The following is an 11,461-nucleotide window of genomic DNA, read 5'->3' on the forward strand; positions in this document are numbered from 1 at the left end:
AGCATGTGCACATGTGCAGATGATGACATAACACCATGTATACAGTGGAGCAGCCCACGGCCATGCCAGTTGAGATATGGACAGTACAGAGGATAGTTCAGTGTGTTCTGTGGCTCACTAAATTCGAATCCATGACCAAAGTGCAATGTGAATATTGGCGCGTGTTTATAATGAAGCACCACCACATAGGAATAACATTACTTGGTGGGATAAGCAGTTGAAGGAAACTGGCATTTTGGTGGAGAAACCCCTGTTCTGGTAGGTCATCAGTCAGTGACGAGTCTGTAGAGGCTATACGGAATAGCTACCTAAGGAACCCTAAAAAATCTGTGCGTGAGCCCATATCGAACTGCACTGAATAGGTATGAAACTGGGAGAGTTTTCCTTTTATTTGGTGCAGATTTCACATTTCTATCATCTTTTGTTGCTTTCCTGTGACCGGTCAAAAGTGTACCATGACTTTACGGACACACTGTATAATGCTTATATATATACTTTGAACTACTGACTTTGTTAACAAATGAAAAAATGGTGACGTTATATAGCTACAATTGTTCCCTAAAACATAAAAGTACTGCCTGCCCAGGTGGTGGCATAGTGGATAGAGCATCAGACTGGGACACGAAGGACCCAGGATAGAAACCCAAAGGTCACCAGCTTGAGCATGGGCTCATCTGGTTTGAGAAAGGCTCACCAGCTTGAGCCAAGGTCACGGGGTTGAACAAGGGGTCACTTGATCTGTTGTAGCCCCTCAGTCAAGGGGGGTTATGAGAAAGCGATCAAAGAATAACTAAGGTGCCGCAAGGAAAAATTGATGCTTCTCATCTCTCCCTTCCAGTCAGTCTCTTCCTATCTGTCCCCCTATCTGTCCCTCTATCTGTCTCTCTATCTCTGTCACAAAAATAAAAAACAAAATCAGAAAAGTACTAACAGAGGGCTTGATATTGTTTTAGGATTACTAGACTGTGAGAAACATTTTAATGTTTCTAGAACTTTGAAATTTGTTCTAAATTAAGTGATATTTTGAAATAAACAGATTAATTAGCTTTGAGCCCAGATCAAACATTTTTTCTCTATTGCAATGAGGGAAATATTTTTTGCATTGAAGTGCTAGAGAATTTACTGTTTTCACTTTTATGCAGTTAAAATATCAAATGTTAAAGATATTCATGTTTCTCTCTTATCTTTCTAATATTATTATAAGTAAAAATAAAAAATGAACTTACATATTTTAAAAACTTTCAACAATAATTTTAAAAGTATTTTGCAATCAGAAGGTAACTAATATAAATTTTGGACTAAATGGACATCACTTTTTGACTGATAAGTTAATTATTTATTTAATTAATTAATGCATATTATATTGTTACATTTAAGATATTACTAAATGAGCTTGTATTTCTAAATAATATAATACTTCAATTACTTGCAATGATATTTCCTGGTGATATAATTTTAAGATTCAATTTTCTTATCTTTCAAATATATCCACATTAATATTAAACAAAGCAACATATGTAAAGTGCATTGAATACTGCCTGACACAATAGTTACAAAATATTAATTTACTTTCCTCTTTATTAGCCAACCTTTTTACAGATATTCTATTGAATAATTTTTAAAAAAAGTATCTACAGCAAATGTCATAGACTTCTAATAAATGACAATCTATATTATTATTATTATTATTAAAAACAAGATTCTGTTTTAGTTTAATCACATTATGCTATACAAGAATAACCTTAGAGGACTGATTGATGATTTCATGAATAGATTTTTCATTATTGCTAAATTTGGTCAGTTTCAGCAAATTGGATCTATTTTAAAGGGGCAATTAATCGAAAATATTTCTTGATTGTAAACCATGTCTGTAGTTCTTGGAATAAGCAATTTTTGTACTCACAGTATTTGTCTTTGATAAAAGGTAGTATAATAGAGAATTATAAATGCCAAATTATGTATTAACAAAGACTTTTAAAAGCTCACCCTTGCAGTGCTGTAGAATTATTTGTCCTTACTTAATATTTTTGAAGATAATATCAGGATATTTTTAATTCAATACTTAGACTAGATATAAGGAGGAAGAAGTTCTTTAGGAATCAAATAGCTTTGTTGCCAGATCTTCAAAATATTTTAAGCGGTATTTAAAGTTTATGCTAGAGAACTGATTTTTTTATCCAAAAATTTTTTCTAAGTCAAACCCAGAGTTGACTTAAGATGGAAATTCAGGAATGGTTAGTTGTGAGTATAATATTATTTAAATTAACATAGACCACTTAATATTATTTTGTTTTAAAGATTCTTGGCCCATATCAATATGTTCCTCTTAAAGGACTTAATTTTTAGAGGTCTATGAAAAAAGTAATTTCTCTGAGGAAGTTTGTTTATTTTCAGAGTATTTTTTTATTTTTAAATAGGTTCAAATCTAGATAAAATAGAAAACATTTAAGAAACAATGAACTCTAATTTTCAATTTATTCAGATATGTATGTGTATTTTTGTATACACACACATATACACACATACACAATGTTATATAATTTCCGTACATATATCTACATATACCTATGTTTGCATATATATATATAAGTTTAATATGTAAATAAATGTTTATGCTTACATTAATATATACACATACATTTATATATACATATGTGTACACATATACAAACACACTAAATCTATATGTAGCATTACTAACAGTTCCCTGTTAGTGAATTGTTTCCAGACAATGAGAAATTTGGTTTTCATTATCTTCAGAGAAATTACTTACTTTCTCAATTAACATATGTGCCTTAATCTCCCACCCATTCCTACAGCATCATCTGTCCATCCTTCTTTGCTTCGCCTCCACTGACTGACTTCTTCTGATGGCCCCCTCTTTGACCCTTATCCCTTCATTGCTCCTCTTGGATTCTGACATCTGCATGCTGGAAGTGGAAGGTAAGGAAGCAAGGATGGTAATGGAAGGAATGATGAAAACAGACCTTGTTAATTATTTTGAGGCTCACCACAGATGATTAAAGAATAACCATACACAGTCAAGTGGTTTGTATTATGGATATGATTACAGACATGATAGCGATAGCTAATAAGATGGCTGGATGTATTTTTACCATTGTACATTTTAGTAACCAGTTTACTTATTTATTTTAATCATACATAATGTTTTATTGCCATTTGCAAAATTTTACTTTTTAAAATGATAACAATTAGTTCCTATCCAGATATTCTTAGGCAGATTTGAATGGTGTTTTTAATTTTACAACTCTTTTATTTATTTGATTGTAAAATACAGATATTTTCCCTCAAATAACTAGCTCAAGAAGGGAAATACAGATTCATTTATCTGAAAAGCAATTGAAATTCTAGAAAATGCAATATATTTCAATTGTAATATATAAACCACTTCCAGAAATTCAAAGACAAGTCAATTTAATTTCATAAATATACAGTTAATATGTGCTTTAATACACCATGTTTTGACACTAATAGCAAAAGCTGCAGGTTTTAAATATAACTATTGTAATACCACCACAATAAAAAATTAGATATTATTTTGGAAATAAAAAACATTGTGAACAACATTAACCCCCCAAAGTCTAGACTTTCATTTTGTATAGAATATCTGTATGGGAAATAGGCTCTATCTAAAAGTAAAATAAATAAAATGGTCTTTGAAATTTAAAATCCTCTGTGGTTTAAGAATGCATTCATTGATTTTCTTCTTATTTTCACTATTGTGCATTTCACATTTGATTCAAGCTGAGTTTATAATATTATATTCTACTAGTCAAAGGACGGTTAACATTTATTCAATAATTTAAATAGTGCTATGAGTCTTGTTAATAACAAAGGCATTACATTTTTATATTTGTGTTCAAATTAAAATTTTGTAATGGCAAACTTTGACAAGTGAAATAATTAAACTGTAAAATGACTATTTCAGAACCAAAAGTTTATGTTAGAAATGTACTTTGTCTCAAATGTCTAAAAAATTATATTTTTATTTAATATAGTTCATACTCATTATTTGCTTATCTGGAAAAAATAGTGGATATGAAATTCATGTAAATAAAGCCAAGGATGAGAATACAGAAAAATTTGCAAGAGAAGTTTAATATAACAAAAGATAAAATAATGTAATATATTTAAGAATAAAACTGCTATATGATAATCTTTGTGATATGTATCATAACTGTGCATGAGTAATACACTCTAAGTTTTTTGTCTTGAGGAACCTGGTACAGTAATGTAGTAAGAATAAAACCACCAGGAAAATGCTGGGCATCATATATAATCATACTGGAAACAAAACTTACATCACTGGACTAACCTGTGTGATGTTGTAATATTTAAATTAATAACACTAATAAGTTTTAGTTTCTACAAATTATACAAAAGTTCATTGACAGTGGAAAAGGTGCAAAGGAAAGTAATCACATTTTTTTTTCTTTTTACAGGGGGAGAGAATACAGAGTGAAACAATGAAATATCGCTATAGTATACTTTAATTCACACTCAAGCCAAGAGAACGGAAACATACTTTAAGATCCATAAATTCACAACTAGGTAACATTATAAAAAATTGTGGTATACAAAAACAAGAACATGTGCATTTATACAATAGTAACCTAAGATAATTAATATTTAGTAAATTATAGATTTTCTAACCCTCAAGAAGCAAAACTTACAACTTATAAAAAGTATTTAAAATAAGCTTAAGAAAACATAAAAATAATTAAGATAATTACTATTAAAAATATAATTTATATATACTCTTTAAATTTGTTATGTGGGTAAACAAACATGGGATACTTGATCAAAATAATAACTGGATGTGTGGACAACTGACCCATTATAACAAATATGATATCTATAATATTTGAAGTTATTTATACAAATATTAGAACTTTTGAAAGAGTAGTGAAGAAAAAATAATAGGCTAGATTTGTCATTAGTAACCTCTTTTTTATAGGATTTATTTTTACATTCAGAATTCTAGACTTCTTCAAAATGGATTTCAAACTCCATCTAACCTTTTTTCTTTCATTTATTGTTGGAATATAATGGTAAACCAGCTTTACAATAGCTTAACCAAATAGCAATTTTATTTTTTTAATAAGCATATGTAGTTATCGACCGTCAGGGCTACCATAGAAAGTCTATAGTTGCCAACAGGGACTTAAGCTCTTCTTGTCTCTTAACCAAGACATTCTTCAAGCAGAGTCTTTGTTCTCATGATTTTTAACTTGTGACTGCAAGATTGATGCTTCACCTCCAGCCATTGTGCTGGCTTCCATCAGGAAGAAAGGCAAGAGCAAAACACATTGCATGCATACCAAGATTGTATTTTTTAAAAAGTTTTCTAGGTGGCTCATTTAATAAATTTTTTGATCATTTACTTGCCTTCAAGTCTATGAGATACTGAGAAATGCAGTATAATTTTTTCCTGACAGACTTTTGACACATCCCTTCTATTTGAATAAAAGTTTTCTTAAAAAGAATGATAAACTAAGCAACAAGAAATGGCTGAAATTGCAGGATTTGATAATTCTTTTAAATTAATGTTTCATTTATTTTTAACTTTATCAGTACTTACATTTCTCTACAGCTTTAAGAGTTAGAAAGCCAAAGTAGATTTTGCTAACAATTATAAATATATATCCATTAATTAGGCTTTGTGAAAAATTATGTCGGTAATAACAAAACAACTATTTTTATGTAATTACTATGCGCCAGACATGATCTTATATATTTTAAGCTCTTTTATTGAGTTGTAGAATGCACAAAACAAAATATATTTTAGATATTATTATTCTTATTATCTAGGCAAAGACACTGAGTTGTACAAGGATCAATGAATATATTTTCCTATAATCATATATCTAGGAAGAGGTAGAGAAGAGGTTATGACCCAGTCATTCTGGCTCCAGAATCAAAGCTAAGAACAGAAATGTACTACAGGTAGACTTAGTCTTAGTAAAATTGCAGCCAGTTTCAATCCAGATTAATTTCTGATAGAATTTTAAATAATCAGTCTCTTGGCTAGACCTGTGGTGGTGCAGTGGATAAAGCATTGACCTGCAATGCTGAGGTCACCAATTCGAAACCCTGGGCTTGCCTGGTCAAGGCACATATGGAAGTTGCTGTTTCCTGCTCTGCCACACTTCTTTCTCTCTCTCTCTCTCTCTCTCTCTCTTCTCTAAAATAAATAAAATTTTAAAAAAATAATCAGTCTCTCAACCTATATGACTAAAAGAAGAGAAAATCTTTTTTGAATGGAAATATGATTGTCTGGATCCCCTGCATTTTTTTTTCTTTCACATTGCTGGAATACAATTCAAAATTACTAGATATGAGAAAAGGCAACTGATATGATCTATAATCACTAGAAAAGCAGGCAGTATAAATAGATCCCTGTTTTATCCAGATCTGGGTAGTAACATAACCACTTTTGAATAACATTTATTAATATTTTTTTTTTTTTTTTTCCTGAAGCTGGAAACAGGGAGAGACAGTCAGACAGACTCCCGCATGCGCCCGACCGGGATCCACCCGGCACGCCCACCAGGGGCAACGCTCTGCCCACCAGGGGGCGATGTTCTGCCCATCCTGGGCGTCGCCATGTTGCGACCAGAGCCACTCTAGCGCCTGAGGCAGAGGCCACAGAGCCATCCCCAGCGCCCGGGCCATCTTTGCTCCAATGGAGCCTTGGCTGCGGGAGGGGAAGAGAGAGACAGAGAGGAAAGCGCGGCGGAGGGGTGGAGAAGCAAATGGGCGCTTCTCCTGTGTGCCCTGGCCGGGAATCGAACCCGGGTCCTCCGCACGCTAGGCCGACGCTCTACCGCTGAGCCAACCGGCCAGGGCTATTAATATGTTTTAAAAAATAAAGAAAAAAAATAGGAAAGTAGACAAAATAATGGATATTTTCAGCAAGTAATTGAAAACTAGAAAATGTCTAGATGTCCATCAATATTTAACTAAATAGTTTTTTATATACCGGCCTATGAATGACTTAAAACTATAAGCAAAATGTATTTCACAAACAAATATTAAATGAACAAAGTCAAACATAAGAGTACAAACAATATATTGCCATTTTCATAAGATATAAAACATGTTGAACATAATCTATGGTGTTAATATATTACCAATGAAGTAGTGAATTTGTGGCTAGAAAATAGAATTAGGGGGCTTTGGATATAGTAGCAGTATTTTGTCTCTCAGTCAGGGTGCTGATTATAAGTGTTCAATTTATGAAAATTCGGCAGTTGTAAGCATATATAATATACATAAAAACATTTTTATAAAATCTTTTTCAAAATACTTGTTTTGTTGAACTTGAGGGAAGCACTGAACTACCTGTTGGGTGGTGGTGTCATTAACATAACTGTTCTTATTCTCAAGAATTTTAAAATCTGGTGGTAGAGATACTTATGAAAATGAGAATACTGAGTCATATCTCTATGGGGTACATGGTAGATAGGTACATTTGGACATATAAAAGGTATCAGAGGAGCCTGACCAGGCAGTCACGCAGTGAATAGGGCATGAGATTTCGAACCCAGGTTCGAAATCCCAAGGTCACCAGCTTGACTGTGGGCTCATCCAGCTTGAGCATGGGCTGACTATCTTGAGCGTGGGCTGACCAGCTTGAGCGAGGGATCATAGACATTACGCCATGGTCACTGGCTTGAGCCCAGAGGTCGCTGGCTTGAAGCCCAAGGTCACTTGCTTGAGCCCAAAGGTTGCTGGCTTGAAGCCCAAGGTCACTGGCTTGTGCAAGGGGTCACTCACTCTGCTGTAGCCCCCTGGTCAAGGCACATATGATAAAGCAATCAATGAACAATTAAAGAACATCTCTCTTCCTTCTTATCTGTCCCTCTCTCTGACTCTCTCTCTCCCTGTCTCTGTCAAAAAAAATAATTAGAGAAAAAAAGATAAACTCTTACATGATCTGAAAAATAAATAAGTGTTAGCAAAATAAGAAAGTGGTAACAGAATGTATACTCTCTATCTCTCCCTCACCCCAGGAGACTGGTAGTCATGGGAATATAAAAGAAGTAGTAAAAACTAGAGGGGATGAAAGATCAAAGAAAATATCTTGTTTCCTTTGTAGTGGGAGAGCATGTTGTGGGAAACAAAAATGTTTTTTTAAAGAGGTGGGGCTTAACATGTAATCAAGAGTTGAAATTAATGATGCAATAAGGTACTAATGAAAATAAGGGGGGAAAATGAGTTTTTGAACACAGGTGGAAGAATCAGCTTTGATAAAAAGCCAGACATTTTCTCTACAACTGTAGGATTTTTTTTTGAAATGTACTAGAAGGGCAGTGTGGGGCTGGGTATTTGTACTTCTTGTCCATGTCCAGTTTGGTTTGGTAAACTAGGCTCTTCTCATTCTTCACATGTAGAGACTACTCTATTAGCTGTGTTGAACTAAAAAGGACTGAGGAACAGAATGCTAGAACTTCCATTATGTATGTGAATATATTCTTCAGAGACTGTTTAATCTAAATTAGACTTATAAAAATAAATGCCTATGGGATCTGATGATTTACTTAATCAATCTAACCAATTTAAATAATCAGAACTGTAATTTAAACCATAGAACAAAATTAAGTTCTATAAAACTTACAGATTAAAATCTCAGAGCCAGGAAAATATTTTTCTCTTTTGATAAAAATACTGTTTGATTAGTTAGAAATTAGAATTAAGGTTTACATTCAATTTCAGTAGCTTTACTTCACTTAGATTCTAGTAGAATCATTCTCCTTTACTATAGTCCTCCCTTGTTTTAAAACTTAATGTATGTAAACACTTTTTATCTGTATTTTAACGTAAGTTTTCAAAGTTTAAGATTTATGTTCAGGTGCACAAACTCATGTCCTCATAGACAAAACAGACTGCCACAAACCCAAAATTAATTTAATGATATAGTTTGAATTTATTGTATAGTCTAAATCAGTGGTAGTCAACCTGGTCCCTACTGCCCACTAGTGGGCGTTCCAGCTTTTTTTTTTTTTTTTTTAGATTTTATTTATTCATTTTTATTGGAGAAAGAGAGAGAGAGAGAAGGAGAGAGAGAGAGAGAGAGAAGAGGGGAGGAGCAGGAAGCATCAACTTCCATATGTGCCTTGACCAGGCAAGCCCAGGGTTTCGAACCAGTGACCTCAGCATTCCAGGTTGACAGTTTATCCACTGCACCACCACAGGTCAGGTGGCGTTCCAGCTTTTATGGTGGGCGGTAGCAGAGCAACCAAAGTATAAATAAAAAGATAGATTTAACTATAGTAAGTTATTTTATAAAGATTTATTCTGCCAAACTTAGCAAAAATTTGCAGTAAAGTACTTGGTAAGTAATTATTATTATATGCTTTAACTTGCTGTAACTCTGCTTTATAAATTTTATAAAGTTACTTCCCTACTTTATAAATCACCATTACTGTGGAACCAGTGGGCGGTTAGAGAATTTTACTACTAACAGAGATACAAAAGTAGGCGGTAGGTATAAAAAGGTTGACTAACCCTGGTCTAAATCCTTGGTACTTTAAGTGTAGTATATAGACTATCAGGTGGGAGCTTATAAGAAATACCCTACCGTATTTGCTTAATCAAAATCTTTATTTTAACACACATGATATTACTTCTAAGTGATTTGTATGCCCATAAAATGCTCAGTGTACAAGTCTAGTTAAATAGTTAACCCTTTCCCCCCTCTTTGAGGTATTAGTGGATTTCTGTTGCTACATAACAAAATATTACAAACAGTTGTTTAAACAACATACTTTTAATATCTTATATTTTCCATGTATCAGGGGTCTTGGGATAGTTTAGCTGGATCCTCTGATCAAAGTCTCCTAAAATGAAGTTAGCAGTCACGTTGTATCCCTTTCTTTTCTTTTCTTTTTAAAATATAATTTAAATATGACATTGTGTAAGTTTAAGATGTACAAAATATTGGTTTGATATACTTACATACAGCAAAGTGATTAAAACCATAGCCTTAGCTAACACCTACCACATGTCATATAATTACAATTTATTTTCTGCAATGAGAATATTTAAGTTACTCTCTCAGTAATTATCAAGTATATGATAGAATGTATCACCATCCTATAGATAAGATACCTAGAAATTATTCATCTTATAACTTTGACCTACATCTTCTCATTTCCTCTATTCCCTAGACCTAAAAATCACTATTCTACTCTGTTTCTAAGTTTTGTTTTGTTTTTTTTTTAAGATTATTTTTGTACAGTAACATTGTACAGTATTTGTCTTTCTCTGTATGACTTATCTCACTTAAGCATAATGTCCTCAGCATCCATCCATGTTGTCTCACATGGCAGAATTTTCTTTTTCTCATGGATCAATAATATGACATTCTGTGTACATACTATATCGTTATCCATTAATCCATTGATGAACACTTAGATTGTGTCTGTATCTTAGCTAATGTGAAAAATGCTGCAGTGCATAGGTGAGTGCAGATAAATACAAATCTGCGTGTGTGTGTGTGTGTGTGTGTGTCAAGTAGAGGGGTTGCTGGTAATTCTATTTTCTTCTTCTTATTATTATTTTTTATTATTTTTTTTTTCTGAAGCTGGAAACGGGGAGGCAGTCAGACAGACTCCCGCATGCGCCCGACCGGGATCTACCCGGAACGCCCACCAGGGGGCAATGTTCTGCCCATCTGGGGTGTCGCTCTGTCATGACCAGAGCCACTCTAGCGCCTGGGGCAGAGGCCAAAGAGCCATCCCCAGCGCCCAGGTCATCTTTTGCTCCAATGGAGCCTTGGCTGCAGGAGGGGAAGAGAGAGACAGAGAGGAAGAAGAAGGGGGGGGGGAAGCAGATGGGCACCTCTCCTGTGTGCCCTGGCCAGGAATCGAACCCGGGACTTCTGCACGACAGGCCGATGCTCTACCACTGAGCCAACCGGCCAGGGCCTGGTAATTCTATTTTTAACTTTTGAGGAAATTTCATACTATTTTTTATAGTAGATACATCAATTTATTTTCCTCCCAATAGTTCAAAAAGGTTCCTTTTTCTTTACATTATTGCCAAAACATATCTCTTGTCTTTTTGATAACTATTCTAATAGATATGAGGTGATAGATATCTCATTATGCTTTTGATTTGCATTTTCCTAATGATTAGTGATGTTGAGAACCTTTTCACATATTTGTTGGCCATTTTTATGTCTATTTTGGAAAATGTCTATTCTGTTCCTTTGCTCATTTATTTTTATTTCATTTTGTCCTTTTTATTTAATTTACTGAGTTACAAAATTATACTGGTTAACAAAATTATACAGGTTTCAGATGCACAATTTCATAACACATCTCTGTACACCATGTTGTGTGTTCATGACCCCAAGTCAAGTGTTCTTCCATCACCATTTATCTCCCCTATATATATCCTCCTTCACCCCTCCCATGCTATTGTCTGTGCACAT

General features: G+C 33.6%; 1 non-coding gene across 1 annotated transcript; it reads right to left on the bottom strand.

Moving 5' to 3' along the window:
* Nucleotides 1-10,876: 10,876 nt before the first annotated feature.
* On the bottom strand, nt 10,877-10,952 carry TRNAD-GUC (transfer RNA aspartic acid (anticodon GUC)). The gene has a single exon. It is a non-coding gene; the product is annotated as a tRNA-Asp (tRNA).
* Nucleotides 10,953-11,461: the final 509 nt, after the last annotated feature.

The sequence above is a fragment of the Saccopteryx bilineata genome, chromosome 5 (assembly GCF_036850765.1).
Source record: "Saccopteryx bilineata isolate mSacBil1 chromosome 5, mSacBil1_pri_phased_curated, whole genome shotgun sequence".
Lineage (NCBI taxonomy): Eukaryota > Metazoa > Chordata > Mammalia > Chiroptera > Emballonuridae > Saccopteryx > Saccopteryx bilineata.